We start from the raw sequence: 14,722 nt of genomic DNA, 5'->3' as shown, positions 1-14,722 counted from the left end.
TTTATGAAAATTGAGTCATTTAATTGAGATATAAACTCCTAGGTGTTTAAAAGTCCTTGGTGTCTGGGTTTACAGAGCTTGAGATGGCAGGCTAGCTGTTCCTTCTTTTAGCATGCCTTGAGGGGGGATAGACTTTACTATGCTGCAGAAAGGGGGATCATGATTTATTTATCGACTCGACATTCCTCTGTGGTGTCAATGGCAGAAGAGATTCTGCTGAAGTCTCTTATTCATCAGTGATTAAGAGACACTAACACAGGGGAGAACGGTATGCCAACACTAACACAGGGGAGAACGCTATGCTAACACTAACACAGCGGAGAACGCTATGCTAACACTAACACAGTGGAGAACGCTATGCTAACACTAACACAGGGGAGAACGCTATACTAACACAGGGGAGAACGCTATGCTAACACTAACACAGGGGAGAACGCTATGCTAACACTAACACAGGGGAGAACGCTATGCTAACACTAACACAGCGGAGAACGCTATGCTAACAATAACACAGGGGAGAACGCTATGCTAACAATAACACAGGGAAGAACGCTATGCTAACACTAACACAGCGGAGAACGCTATGCACACACCAACACAGGGGAGAACACTATGCTAACACTAAAAACAAACCTAAAAGTTCACTTGTTTGTCGTAATGCCATTTTATTCAGTTTCAGATTATTTGTTAAATTAAGACTTGCCCGTACTTAAACCCATCAGAGGGGTTTGTTGGTACCTGGTGAAGCCGGGAAGCCTCATTGAAAGGTGTTGCTGAAATTCAGAAGCTGTGGTGCTCAAAACACAAAACAAAAGGATTCTATTTGCAGTTTCTGCGTTTGTTCCTCCCACACATGCAGCTTGCCAGCACCCGCGAAACTTCTGAGACCTTCTCTGCAAACAAAGAGACAGAAATCTGCGCCTGCAGACGCTTCTGAAATTTCTCCGGGATTTACATTTATATTGCGAGGGGAAGTTCTGGAAAAGCAGCACTCGGGAAAAAAATCTTAATAAAATAGTTTTCAAACTATAACACGCAACAGAGCAGTTAAACCTGAAGCCACGGGCAGACTTCTCCTGACATGACCTACCAGGACTCTGAGAAACCGATGAGAGGAAGGGAGCGTTATGCAACAGTTTAGCAGGGAGCTCTGACAATGGCTTCATAGTCTAGACACCCTGAAATCAGGCAGAGGGTGTGGGTGAGGGTGAGGGTGAGGGTTAGGGTTAGGGTTAGGGGGTTAGGGTGAGGGTTAGGGTTAGAGGAGAAACACAAGCTGCACCTGCCACAGGCTGAAAATCCATGTTGTTGAACACAATGAGCCGCATTCACACTGCAGTGTAAATACCTCCCCACTAAACCCCATTCACACTGCAGTGTGAAATTACCCCTCCCCACTGAACCCCATTCACACTGCAGTGTGAAATTACCCCTCCCCACTGAACCCTATTCACACTGCAGTGTGAAATTACCCCTCCCCACTGAACCCTATTCACACTGCAGTGTGAAATTACCCCCACTGACCCTATTCACACTGCAGTGAATTACCTCCCACTAAACCCCATTCACACTGCAGTGTGAATTACCTCCACTGAACCCCATTCACACTGCAGTGTGAAATACCTCCCACTAACCCATTCACACTGCAGTGTGAAATTACCCCTCCCCACTGAACCCATTCACACTGCAGTGTGAAATTACCTCCCACTGAACCCTATTCACACTGCATGTGAAATTACCCTCCCACTGAACCCTATTCCACTGCAGTGTGAAATACCTCCCACTGAACCCATTCACACTGCAGTGTGAAATTACCCCTCCCCACTGAACCCTATTCACACTGCAGTGTGAAATTACCCCTCCCCACTGAACCCTATTCAGTGGGGAGGGGGTGTCTGAGCAGTGCCTTCTGAGGAGCACCAGCTCTGGTGTCACAATGAGCGGGAAAGAAATGGTGGGCAAATAAAGGCATTTACTGTGGAGTAATATTTCAGGGCAGAGCGAGGCAGGGCCATTCAAATAGAAGATTAATCAAGCCCTCTCACCTGAGACTGGGAGGTGCAGTGGCAGCACTTTAAACAACAGCATGAAAGTGCTGATTCAGGCAGGGGCTCCAGGGCTGGGCTACGCCACCGCTAACAAAACACGCTAAAAATACCCATGCAAACTTCATCTAAAGTTAAGTGCGCTCATCTTTTTAATAATGTCTCTGCCAAAGGGTTAGACAAATATCCTTGAGGAATTATAACAAATATCAGCCTTATTATTTAACCATGTGAAAGCTAACATTTCAACATGTAAGTATTTATGAGAACAAGTTACATTTCTCACCCAAGTTTAAATGCTGTTTAAATGCTGCACCTTAGGGACCGTGCAGGTGTGTTAGATACATGCCTGCCACACACACACACACCTGAAAAAGGTGGTGCATGGAACCCATAGACCACCAACCATGGTGGAAAGTGCTGAAGTGATCATGAGACCTTTTCTACATGGTTCCCCCCCCCGGATCTCTGCAGCCGTCCCCCCGGATCCCTGCAGCAGTCCCCCCCGGATCCCTGCAGCAGTCCCCCCCGGATCCCTGCAGCAGTCCTGGCCCGCTGTGGAGGGGAGCCTCTGCAGTGCATTGCAGGAAGCGCTTCTGCTTCTGTCCAACTCTCACCACGGCATATTACCTCTGTGACAAAAACAGATAAACATTAAAGGGCTTATTTATAGGGAATTTTTCACTGTCTTCTCCTTCAGCCCAACTTGTGAAACCGCGGGAGTTCTGTATGTACCATACCAGGTATGCCAATTTTCAACAGGAATTACACCAGACTTGCAATGGCTTTGCAGAGCTGGAGTTATATTGTTTACTTTAGCCTTAGTCCTTCAGGGAATGATTCTGAAATTAAATATCTTACCGGAGGCGCACGCAGGCTGCTGGGGATTTTATAATTTCGTTCTTTTATCAGGGCTGTTTTTAAATGCGCACTGATTTCAAGGTTTGTGCCAAAAATACTAACTGGATGAGAAAGGTGGGAGATGGGTGAGGTTCCTCTGGTACATATAAACTGACAGAAATATCTCAGATTAAATGGCAGTTATTGCACAGTAGTGTGGCAGTGGTCTGGCTCTTTGCTTTGGGTGTGCTGAAGTACAGTTGGGGTCCGTCTAATTAGTCAGGTTTGGGGTTCTAATCAGTCAGGTTTGGGGTTCTAATTAGTCAGGTTTGGGGTTCTAATTAGTCAGGTTTGGGGTTCTAATTAGTCAGGTTTGGGGTTTTGCAGGAGACTGCACCTGCAATTTTTCTTTTGAAACGGAACAGTTCTATTTTAGCTCAATTCACTCACTGCTCCCTAACACATATCTATAATGTTTTATTATTTTATCGTGCTGCTGTTTCTCAGGAGTGTGTGCAGGTAGGAGCAGTGCTGCTGTTCAAGTGTGTGTTCAGGTGTGTGTGCAGGTGGGGGCAGTGCTGCTGTTTCTCAGGTGTGTGTGTTCAGGTGTGTGTGCAGGTAGGGGCAGTGCTGCTGTTTCTCAGGTGTGTGTGTTCAGGTAGGGGCAGTGCTGCTGTTTCTCAGGTGTGTGTGTTCAGGTGTGTGTGCAGGTAGGGGCAGTGCTGCTGTTTCTCAGGTGTGTGTGTTCAGGTGTGTGTGCAGGTAGGGGCAGTGCTGCTGTTTCTCAGGTGTGTGTGTTCAGGTAGGGGCAGTGCTGCTGTTTCTCAGGTGTGTGTGTTCAGGTGTGTTCAGGTAGGGGCAGTGCTGCTGTTTCTCAGGTGTGTGTGTTCAGGTGTGTGTGCAGGTAGGGGCAGTGCTGCTGTTTCTCAGGTGTGTGTGTTCAGGTAGGGGCAGTGCTGCTGTTTCTCAGGTGTGTGTGTTCAGGTGTGTGCGCAGGTAGGGGCAGTGCTGCTGTTTCCTGAGCCCCAGCAGCCGAATGGAGCTCAGAGATGGGAGACTCAGCTCAGACAGCTTTATCTTCCCGAGCCGAACACAGGTGTGCATCTCCTGCACATCCACATGGTCCCCAGTCACCCAGTTCTTTAAAAAGTTATGGGACAGGGAATCTGGGAAAACACGCAGCGTGACAAAAACACTTCATCACCGAAACCCGGCCAGGAGTGGCCGGCTGCTAAGGCAGGGTGGGTACTCGGAAAAGGAAAGTGAAGTTTGTCGCAGAATGAGCTCATGAGTTGTGGAGGCCTTTTTCTGCAGGACTGGGGTGCTTCCTGTTTCCGACCGACATGCTGAAGCATGGCCTTCTTCCTCTGCACCAGGAGCCCTTCCCCCTGACGTGGGTCAGACTCCTGCTCTGTGAGACACACAAGCAGGCCCTACACACAGACCCACCCTATACACACCTGCCCTACACACAAACCCTGCCCTACACACAGACTTCACCCCATACATATGCATGCACACACACCACATAAACACTCACATATACACATGCACACAATTACACAACCACGTCTCTGAATACAAAAAAATATAACAAAGCTCCTTTGTTGAAAGCACTATACAAAAATAAAATTGATTTATTGATAACAATGTCTGAAAGTTGTTGAGATTTAATTGACCACTGGATCACATCTCAGCCCAGTGGCATCCTGCATTTTGCTTCTGAAAGTCACAAACCAAGGCTGCACACCTACATCCTTCAAGTTCCCCTCACTCTCGATCCCGGGCAGAGATATATAAGCAAGGACACCAACAAAGCGATGCCTTTGATATGTAAAGATGATCTACAATTATGTTACAACTTTTTATTAAAGCATTATTATTAATGTTTCAATACTAATTCTGTCTAATCCTCTCTAATAGACCTCCTCCCTTTGCACTTTCAGAGCTTCAGAAAAGATTTACGCCCTGAATGATAAAATCTCCTCACACCGAAAGGCCTTTCTGTTGCAGTTAATCAGTGGCGGAGAGTGAAGCTGTGTGCGCGTGGCGCATGCCGATGAGCCAATCACATCCCGCTTTATCAGATACAGGAAGCGCAGCGGCGAGAACGCCAGGATCTGCGGCGATAAGTTCCCAGCACTCCTCCGTCTCCATTAGCGGGCGGGAGGGGGGGACGGGCGGACGGGGGGACGGGGGGGACGGCGAGCGCGTACTGCAGACAGGAGCAAGATAAGCCGATACTTCCCGCTCCTGTCTCTCCTCTATTGTGCTGCTCTTATCATCTCCTCACTTCTCTGAAGAATAATGCCAGCTTGCAGAGTGAAAATAAAGTTGTGCAGTGCCTGCTCACGGTCTGCTTGGGCACAAATGGGCATTACAGACGCCCCTTGGAGCCCTTTGTCACATGGAGGAGCAGGCCCCGGCAGACCGCTGTATTGATGCTGCGCTTAGTGCAGATGTATGCAGGCTTTTTGTTTCCATGCCGACAGGATTCTGATGAATGGGAAGGACATTGATTGGATCATTGCAAAGATGTCGATGGGTCTTACACCTTTCTCATTGATGCAGGTTATTTAGGGTCATTTTAGGGTCATGTTGGCTGTCAGGTTGCTTGCAGCGGCCCTTCTTCATTATGGGTTATTTTATGTTTAACATACATATGGCAACACTGAGGCTTTCCTGACAGCACTGTATGAACAAAATAAACAAATAAGATAGAAACCCTGTTTTTCAGTGGGTTGGAATCTATGTGTATGTGTGTGTGGGTGTGTGTGTGTGTGTTTGGGTGTGTGTGTGTATAACTTGTTTAAAGTTGTGTGTGAAACATGAGGGGGAAACACAATCACACAGGAGAGAAAGCACTAACCCTAACCCAACACAATCACACAGGAGAGAAAGCACTAACCCTGACCCAACACAATCACACAGGAGAGCAAGCACTAACCCTAACCCTAACCCAACACAATCACACAGGAGAGAAAGCACTAACCCTAACCCAACACAATCACACAGGAGAGAAAGCACTAACCCTAACCCAACACAATCACACAGGAGAGAAAGCACTAACCCTAACCCAACACAATCACACAGGAGAGAAAGCACTAACCCTAACCCAACACAATCACACAGGAGAGAAAGCACTAACCCTAACCCAACACAATCACACAGGAGAGAAAGCACTAACCCTAACCCAACATAATCACACAGGAGAGAAAGCACTAACCCTAACCCTAACCCAACACAATCACACAGGAGAGAAAGCACTAACCCTAACCCAACACAATCACACAGCGAATAACATGAGCAGTGACACAATGGAGGACTCTGTGCTTTAAAGTCAGAGGTAGACTGAAGTATCTCAGACAATAAGATGAAGGCTTACCTGTGTCAGCTAAGCCAGAACACGGAGGGTGATAGTGCACTATTGCACTTGCTGTCTAAGAATATGGCTTTTTATCACCATGTCAACCTGCACGCATTGTACAGGAAGAGGCATTATAAATGTAGGATTTGTGACAGATTTACTGACAGAACTCTTTCTGAAATATTGATTATATATCATACTGAAGTTACAATAATAACAGACCTTTTCTTGCAGTAGAAGAGAGGAAAATTGAGTTTCCATGGTAAAAAGTGGTGTTTGAATGTTTGATGTGCTGATGATGAGGATGATGATGACTGCTTCCTCCCCTCTTAAGGCGTTGGGTTTCGCCGCTGCGTCAGGCCGAGCTGAGGGCCGCTGTGCTCAGAGAAGCAGAAATCAGCCGCTGACGCGGCGCGAATCAGACGAGGAAGAGTGTGATAGGCCAGGATTCTGCCATCATTACTGAACCTACGGCACATTTCCTTTATTACAGCAGCATTTGGGGAATTATTTTCAGAAACTAAATTTAAATTTCTTTTGTGTGAGTAATATTCAGAAGAAAGCAAAGACGATGTGTGTATGGGGCAAAGCGGATGTGTGTGTTAGGGAGGGGGTGGTTGGTGTGTGTGTGTGTGTGTGTGTGAGAGTGTGTGTGCGCGCGGGTGTGTGTGTGTGTGTGTGTGAGAGTGTGTGTGTGTGTTGTGTGTGTGCGCGCGTGTGTGTGTGTGTGGGGATAAATGAGACCAGCAGTAGGGGTGTGTGTGTGTGAGTGTGTGTGTGCGTGAGTGTGTGTGTGTGTGTGTGTGTGTGGGGATAAATGAGACCAGCAGTAGGGGTGTGTGTGTGTGTGCGCGTGTGTGTGTGTGTGTGGGGATAAATGGGAGCAGCAGCAGAGGCGCTCCGTGTTGTTTGGGAGACGTGCCTCGTGCATCATGGCCGGCTGTATGACAGCAGCGACTCTTAATTGGACGCTCTTCCTCCTGGTCGCCCCGCATGGCGCATTAATACTGCATAAGAGCATTCCGGCCCTTCATCTTCCTCACCTGAGGATGCAACACCTGCACTGTTTCAGGCAGGGGGGGCGCAGCATATAAATCTGTATACACACCACCCTGTTTGTCTCAGGGGTGTGTGGGGGACACAGAATTAATCTTCCAGTGGCATAGTTTCTGCAAACCTGCGGTACAGCGCAGTGTCATCATGAAGCGACCAGAACGAAGGAGAAACGGACTGTGTGCTGGATGAGGCTTCTGATGAAAGGCCTGTTTGATTACAGCCAAACAGGGAAGAACTCAGTCATACTGCTACAGAGGTCTAATTATCACCATTTTGGCATTTTTCATGAAGAAGAAATGTGTTGTGCATACTGAAAGCGCAGGTGTGTCTGCTGTGACAGGTTTCAGTTGAGAGGTGTCTGTTGTCTCGCAAAGCCTGTGCATAATTGCAGTATTCATCGGAGAAACAGATGGAATGATGTGGCTTGCATGAACTTCTCCCAAACACAACATGCGACCTGACGTAGGGAACACCTGGACAAGCAAGCTTGCTAGCCAACTAGCGATAACGCTCTTACATCTGCAAGGTATTTTAACTACTAGGGGGAGGCAGCTTGGCTCTTTGGTGGTGTCTGATGGGAGGAACTGGAATTCTGTTTGGAGCTCGAGAGTAGGATTATTGGAATTTAGTTTGGAGTTCTGAAGAAGGATTACTGGAATTCTGTTTGGAGTTTGGGAGCAGGATTATTGGAATTCTGTTTGGAGCTCGGGAGCAGAATTACTGGAATTCTGTTTGGAGCTTGGGAGCAGGACGATGCAGGGGGTGCAGCACCTCTGATGCTTCATATTGGACCTGATCCTCCTGATCAACAGGCCCAGCCCATTTGAGCTGGACTGGAACACAGTCAACAACAAAGTGCCGTGGAATTCCCAAACGCTCAGCCCAGATGTTACAGGCCACAGCAGGCCAATAGCAAATGTGCATGGCTGCTGCAGTTCTTGTGTAATCTAATCAGTCTGTAGTGCATAAGTAAGCACTCATACACCCCTAAGTCACTCCCACGCCACAGGGGTTCAGGAAGCCACCAATCACAGACCACCTGCCATCGGCACATTTTCTGCCAGTGTTGCTTATTCACAGTGCTGGGCTTTTAAAAGCGTAATGAAGTGGCCTGAGGAAGGCCTCATATGCGGTGTGTGAGGGCTCTGTGAGCACAGCCTTAGCTCTGAAATGATTCATCCTGCTCAGTGCTTTACAATGCAGGCCATGTTGCCAACTGCAGGTTGTCACAGCGTTGGCCACACATTTCCGTGGTGTTGGCTGCAGGTTGTCACGGTGTTAGACATACGTTGCCGTGGCGTTGGCTGCAGGTTGTCACGGTGTTAGACATACGTTGCCGTGGCGTTGGCTGCAGGTTGTCACGGTGTTAGACATACGTTGCCGTGGCGTTGGCTGCAGGTTGTCACGGTGTTAGACATACGTTGCCGTGGCGTTGGCTGCAGGTTGTCACGGTGTTAGACATACGTTGCCGTGGCGTTGGCTGCAGGTTGTCACGGTGTTAGACATACGTTGCCGTGGCGTTGGCTGCAGGTTGTCACGGTGTTAGACATACGTTGCCGTGGCGTTGGCTGCAGGTTGTCACGGTGTTAGACATACGTTGCCATGGCGTTGGCTGCAGGTTGTCACGGCGTTGGCCACACATTTCCATGGCGTTGGGTATGGGTTGACCACAGAGTGACACGGTGTAACTTCCACAGGTCCCAATCCCACTTCAAAGGCAGACAGGTTTTGGGGTCTGAGAGCGTGTGAGAGACGCACGCCAGCCCTTCGCTGTTTCTGGAAAAGCGCTCTTTTTGAAGGTCTTTTTTCTCCCGTTCCCCCGAGTGAAAGCGCGGCTGTCCTCACGGTGGCTGCCTGTGCATCCTGCCCGCTATTGTTAGGGTAATGGGAAAAGTTATCTTCAAAGCTGGAGCGGGGAGCTGCAGGGCCTGAGTGGATTGGGCACTGGCAGGCTAATCCGTGAAATTACACCTGCCACAGTCACTGAGCTTTATTAGCGCCATTGCTGGATCCTTGTAAAACTATTAAAATTAACAAAAGTTTGAGATAGCGAGTTAATTAGCACTCTGGCCCCTCCGTGAGCGCTGCGCGCCCAGGTACCTTTCATATTTATAAAGTCCTGCGCAAATTGGATTCCTGAAAATCGCCGGCGGTTGTGCTTTTGATACACCTGCCTGGCACCCGGCGAGATAAAACAGTACGCAACTTACTGTCACGACTCGTTACACACTCTCCTCTCTCTTCTTTCCTGCCTCCCTCTCTCCTTTCCTACACACTTTCATCTCTCTCTCTCTCTCTCTCCATTATTAACATAAATAACCCAACCTGCTAAAGCATTCTGTGCTCCTGGTTCTGAATAACCCAACCTGCTAAAGCATGCTCTGCTCCTGGTTCTGAACACACACTTAAAACATACACGTGTATGAGGAGCTCACAGCTCTAGTCAACATATATTCAGCCATTTGAAAAGCCTTGTTGGCCACCTGAGCACAAATCAGCCACAGGCCCTAGTGCATTCATCCTGCTGCTGTGCAGAGGGGCTTGCTGATTGGTGCTAGGATGGCTCTCATATCAGGAACATATTCATCAACCAATCACCTTGTCCAGGTGGGTGGCACTGAGAAGACCACCACCAAGGCTAACTCTGTCATTATTAATGCCTGTGAACCAAGGCTAACTCTGTCATTATTAATGCCTGTGAGCACTAGGGATGGACTAATCTGGGCCATCTGGTTTCTCCAACTGGCACTCACTGAGACTAAATACTGAAGTGCAGATTCTAATCCCTTTGAAAGCAGGTCCTTGTGCCTGACTCAAGGGAGATCAAAAGGTAGATCATGAATCTCTTACAAATTCAAAGCACTAGGTGGATTTATCAAGTAAATAAAATATGAATTCATGAATGAATTATGCAGATTTTACATGTTCAAATATTTGCCTGCTTTCCACATGATGAAAGGGAGAAAGCGGGGGTGCTGAGATATCTAGATCGAGCGCGGACTCATCACTGAGACAGCCTCAGTGTGGGGGGACAGGCTGTACCCCAGCCTCAGTGTGGGGGGACCGGCTGTACCCCAGCCTCAGTGTGGGGGGACAGGCTGTACCCCAGCCTCAGTGTAGGGGGACAGGCTGTACCCCAGCCTCAGTGTAGGGGGGCAGGCTGTACCCCAGCCTCAGTGTAGGGGGACAGGCTGTACCCCAGCCTCAGTGTGGGGGGACAGGCTGTACCTCAGTCTGGGTGTTGGGGGACCGGCTGTACCTCAGTCTAGGTGTTGGGGGACAGGCTGTACCCCAGTCTGGGTTTTGGGGGACAGGCTGTACCCCAGTCTGGGTTTTGGGGGACCGGCTGTACCCCAGTCTGGGTTTTGGGGGACCGGCTGTACCCCAGTCTGGGTGTTGGGGGACCGGCTGTACCTCAGTCTGGGTGTTGGGGGACAGGCTGTACCTCAGTCTGGGTGTTGGGGGACAGGCTGTACACCAGTCTGGGTGTTGGTGTTGGGGGGCAGGCTGTACCCCAGTCTGGGTTTTGGGGGACAGGCTGTACACCAGTCTGGGTGTTGGGGGACAGGCTGTACACCAGTCTGGGTGTTGGTGTTGGGGGACAGGCTGTACACCAGTCTGGGTGTTGGTGTTGGGGGACAGGCTGTACCCCAGTCTGGGTTTTGGGGGACAGGCTGTACCCCAGTCTGGGTGTTGGGGGACAGGCTGTACCCCAGTCTGGGTTTTGGGGGACAGGCTGTACCCCAGTCTGGGTGTTGGGGGGCAGGCAGGCTGGACTGAGGGGTGAAAGCTGAAAGCTGGGCTCTGTAGGGCTGGACAGCAGTGCTGGCTGCAGAGCTGATTAAAGTGGAGTCATTTACACTAAATGCACTCGGCGCTCCTGTAGCTGCACTGTGTCCACAGAGACAGACACTCTGAGCCTGCTGAGTGTGTACACATGGCAACTATTCAACCAGCTTCTGGCTTTGTGTAATTAGGGCAAACATTTTACTCATCTTGTATGAAGAATACTCCTCTGCTGCATTATTACTGGTTGTGTGCGCTGTTTACACAGATCTACTGATACATATATAAATTTATGATCATATCTGTAATGTAAGTAGTTTATATGCCTCAGGAACCATCTAACCTCTTTCCCCCTGGAATTCCCTTTCTGAAGCAGGACAGCTCTAGAGCTCAGAGTCTCCGGCCTTGTTCTGAAGGATCCTCCTCAGTAGACTAAGAATAAGGTTTCTGATCTGTGAGTGATATAGACTGCTGATCTGTGAATGCTCCCTACACCCACTGGACCCACTGCACACTCCCTCCACACACATACTGGACCCACTGCACACTCCCTCCACACACATACTGGACCCACTGCACACTCCCTCTGCACACACACTGGACCCACTGCACACTCCCTCCACACACATACTGGACCCACTGCACACTCCCTCCACACACATACTGGACCCGCTGCACACTCCCTCCGCACACACACTGGACCCACTGCACACTCCCTCCACACACATACTGGACCCGCTGCACACTCCCTCCACAGACACACTGGACCCACTGCACACTCCCTCCACACACACACTGGACTCACTGCACACTCCCTCCACACACACACAATGGACCCACTGCACACTCCCTCCGCAGACACACTGGACCCACTGCACACTCCCTCCACCCACCCACTGGACTCACTGCACACTCACTCCACCCACCCACTGGACCCACTGCACACTCCCTCCACCCACCCACTGGACCCACTGCACACTCCCTCCACCCACCCGCTGCACACTTCGTCTCTGCGCCAGATGGGCTCCTCCTCACCTTACAAGCAGGCCCAGCTCGGGTCCTTGCCCTCTCTTCCTCCACTCTGAGGTGTTTATCCAATTTGCCGGCTTGCGGGCGCGCTGAAGTAGCTGCAGCTGACATCTGGAGCCATCAGCGCTAAGTGTGATGGATGGAGGCGGCACTGTCTGCAAACAACGCTCTTCACAATCCGTCAGACACACTTCAGCACATCATTTGTCTTACGTTTACCCAGCCTAGACGCCCAGCCTTCCCGCTGTATCCTTTGATGATTTGGTCAAGGAGTGCTGCTTAATGACTTATCTTTCTCATGGCATGCCTATGCAAAGGCATTTCTCTTTCTGCAGGATCCTCTGGCTCGTTCGCTCTCCCCCTTCAGCTCTAACAAATCAATAGCAGACGTGTGACGGGTGTGCGGACCTTCTGTTTCAAAAATAGCGCCGCAGAAAGTCTGGCGATAACCTTTCCCTCTGGGGAGGCCCAGTCTGTCTGCCAGGGTTCGCTGCGGAAACTGCACTCGTCTTTGAAAGGGAAATCAGAATATTCTCACAATGAGAATCATCATGTCACTGACAGGGATAATTTATGGTCAATTATTAATCACCAATTTCAGTTTCCTGAACTTTGTGACCCTCACAAAGAAACACTATTCAAGGTTTTATGTCCCTTTGGCAAATAACAAAAAAACATTTACAGAGCAGGTGCTGCTCTGTAAAATATACTTTCATCTTTTAATTCTAATGGCTGTACATGCTGTTATATAGCAGGGCCTTCACTTCAAAAGACTCTTTCTTTTTTCATCTCTTCCACAGCAAACTTCATAATTACAAAACCATTTCCATAATGACAAACACCTCGTACAAACTGTGAAGCCTTTAATGGCTGACAATATTAGTTTAAGTCAAACCAAACTGGAAAACCAGGCGAAAGCTACTGTCTGCTTTCTAATTATTTGAATCATTGCAAAGACAGTGTGTAACCAGAGCTGTGTGAGATGGGTCGATGACAGTCCTCTCATTATTTCTGATTAAAATTAATTGCTTTGAAAAGGAAAATCTTTGCCCTTTTCTTAGGGAATAGATCAGCCGGGTAGTGAACCGTCATAACGTTAGATTGTGTTTTAGTTCTTCATCCAGAGCAGACACTTCCGCACAATTATGCAGGACCTGCAAGGAACAGACACCAGCAGGTATTCAAAAAAAATATTTTAAAAAAATATTAAAATACATTTCACACATATCTTTTTTATGTATTCTAAGATGTATTCCTAATGCATGGCAAAATAATCTGTAAAATTTGGCCATTTCAATATGTACTTCCAATGTTTGTGAAATATATACGAAATATACTTACATGCATATATTTTATAATATATTTTGAATGCATCTGCATTGCATTTAGAAACACATTTGGAATGCTATTTGGAAATAAGTGTTAAATGCATAGTAAATATATTTCACGTGCACTTGAAATACATTACTAGACTATATGAACTGGATCATATTTACTCATTTTGCCATGCATTAAAATACATGCATTAAATACATTGTAAAATGTATGTGAAATGTATTTTTCCTGCTTGGGGTGACTGCACTGCTCCTCCTCGGACCGCGCCGCCTCTCCTCCAGACCACCGCGCCGCCTCTCCTCCAGACCACCGCGCCGCCTCTCCTCCAGCAGGAGCGCCGCCTCTCCTCCAGCAGGAGCGCCGCCTCTCCTCCAGACCACGCGCCCTCTCCTCCAGCAGGAGCGTCTGCCTCTCCTCCAGACCACCGCGCCGCCTCTCCTCCAGACCACCGCGCCCCCTCTCCTCCAGACCAGCGCGCCCGCCTCTCCTCCAGCAGGAGCGTCCGCCTCTCCTCCAGACCACCGCGCCCACCTCTCCTCCAGAAGGAGCACCGCCTCTCCTCCAGCAGGAGCGCCCGCCTCTCCTCCAGCAGGAGCGCCGCCTCTCCTCCAGCAGGAGCGCCCGCCTCCCCTCCAGCAGGCGCCGACTCTCCTCCAGACCAACGCGCCGCCTCTCCTCCAGCAGGAGCGCCGCCTCTCCTCCAGCAGGAGCGCCGCCTCTCCTCCAGCAGAGCCCGCCTCTCCTCCAGCAGGAGCGCCGCCTCTCCTCCAGCAGGCGCCCCTCCTCCAGCAGGAGCACCGCCTCCTCCAGACCAGCGCCGCCTCTCCTCCGCAGGAGCCCGCCTCTCCACCAGAGCCACCGCCCTCCTCCAGACCACGCGCCGCCTCTCCTCCAGCAGGAGCGTCCGCCTCTCCTCCAGCAGGAGCACCGCCTCTCCTCCAGACCACCGCGCCGCCTCTCCTCCAGCAGGAGCGTCCGCCTCTCCTCCAGCAGGAGCACCGCCTCTCCTCCAGACCACCGCCTCTCCTCCAGCAGGAGCGCCCTCCAGCAGGAGTGCAGGAGCGTCCCTCGGAGGGACGGCGTCCCATCCTCCGACTCGCCTATCCCCAAGAGACCAGCCCCTCTCCTCCAGACCACGCGCCCTCTCCCAGACCCCGCGCCCTCTCCTCCAGCAGGAGCCGCTCTCCGACGCCCTCTCCTCCAGCAGGAGCACGCCTCCTCCAGACCACCGCCTCTCCCCAGACCACGCCCCTCTCTCAGCAGG

At 50.0% G+C, this 14,722-nt stretch overlaps 1 long non-coding RNA gene across 2 annotated transcripts; it reads right to left on the bottom strand.

The window, feature by feature from the left end:
* Positions 1–2,174: 2,174 nt before the first annotated feature.
* On the bottom strand, positions 2,175–14,238 carry LOC135264552 (uncharacterized). 2 transcript variants are annotated; one of them, XR_010332733.1, is made up of 3 exons: positions 13,745–14,238; positions 12,130–13,686; positions 2,175–2,677 (listed from the first exon to the last, which is right to left on the bottom strand). It is a non-coding gene; the product is annotated as an uncharacterized LOC135264552 (long non-coding RNA). The 2 variants fall into 2 exon arrangements; XR_010332732.1 differs by having other exon boundaries at positions 12,130–14,238.
* Positions 14,239–14,722: the final 484 nt, after the last annotated feature.

Source organism: Anguilla rostrata, chromosome 10 (genome assembly GCF_018555375.3).
Source record: "Anguilla rostrata isolate EN2019 chromosome 10, ASM1855537v3, whole genome shotgun sequence".
Classification (NCBI taxonomy): domain Eukaryota; kingdom Metazoa; phylum Chordata; class Actinopteri; order Anguilliformes; family Anguillidae; genus Anguilla; species Anguilla rostrata.
This window is presented reverse-complemented; position numbering and strand designations above follow the sequence as displayed.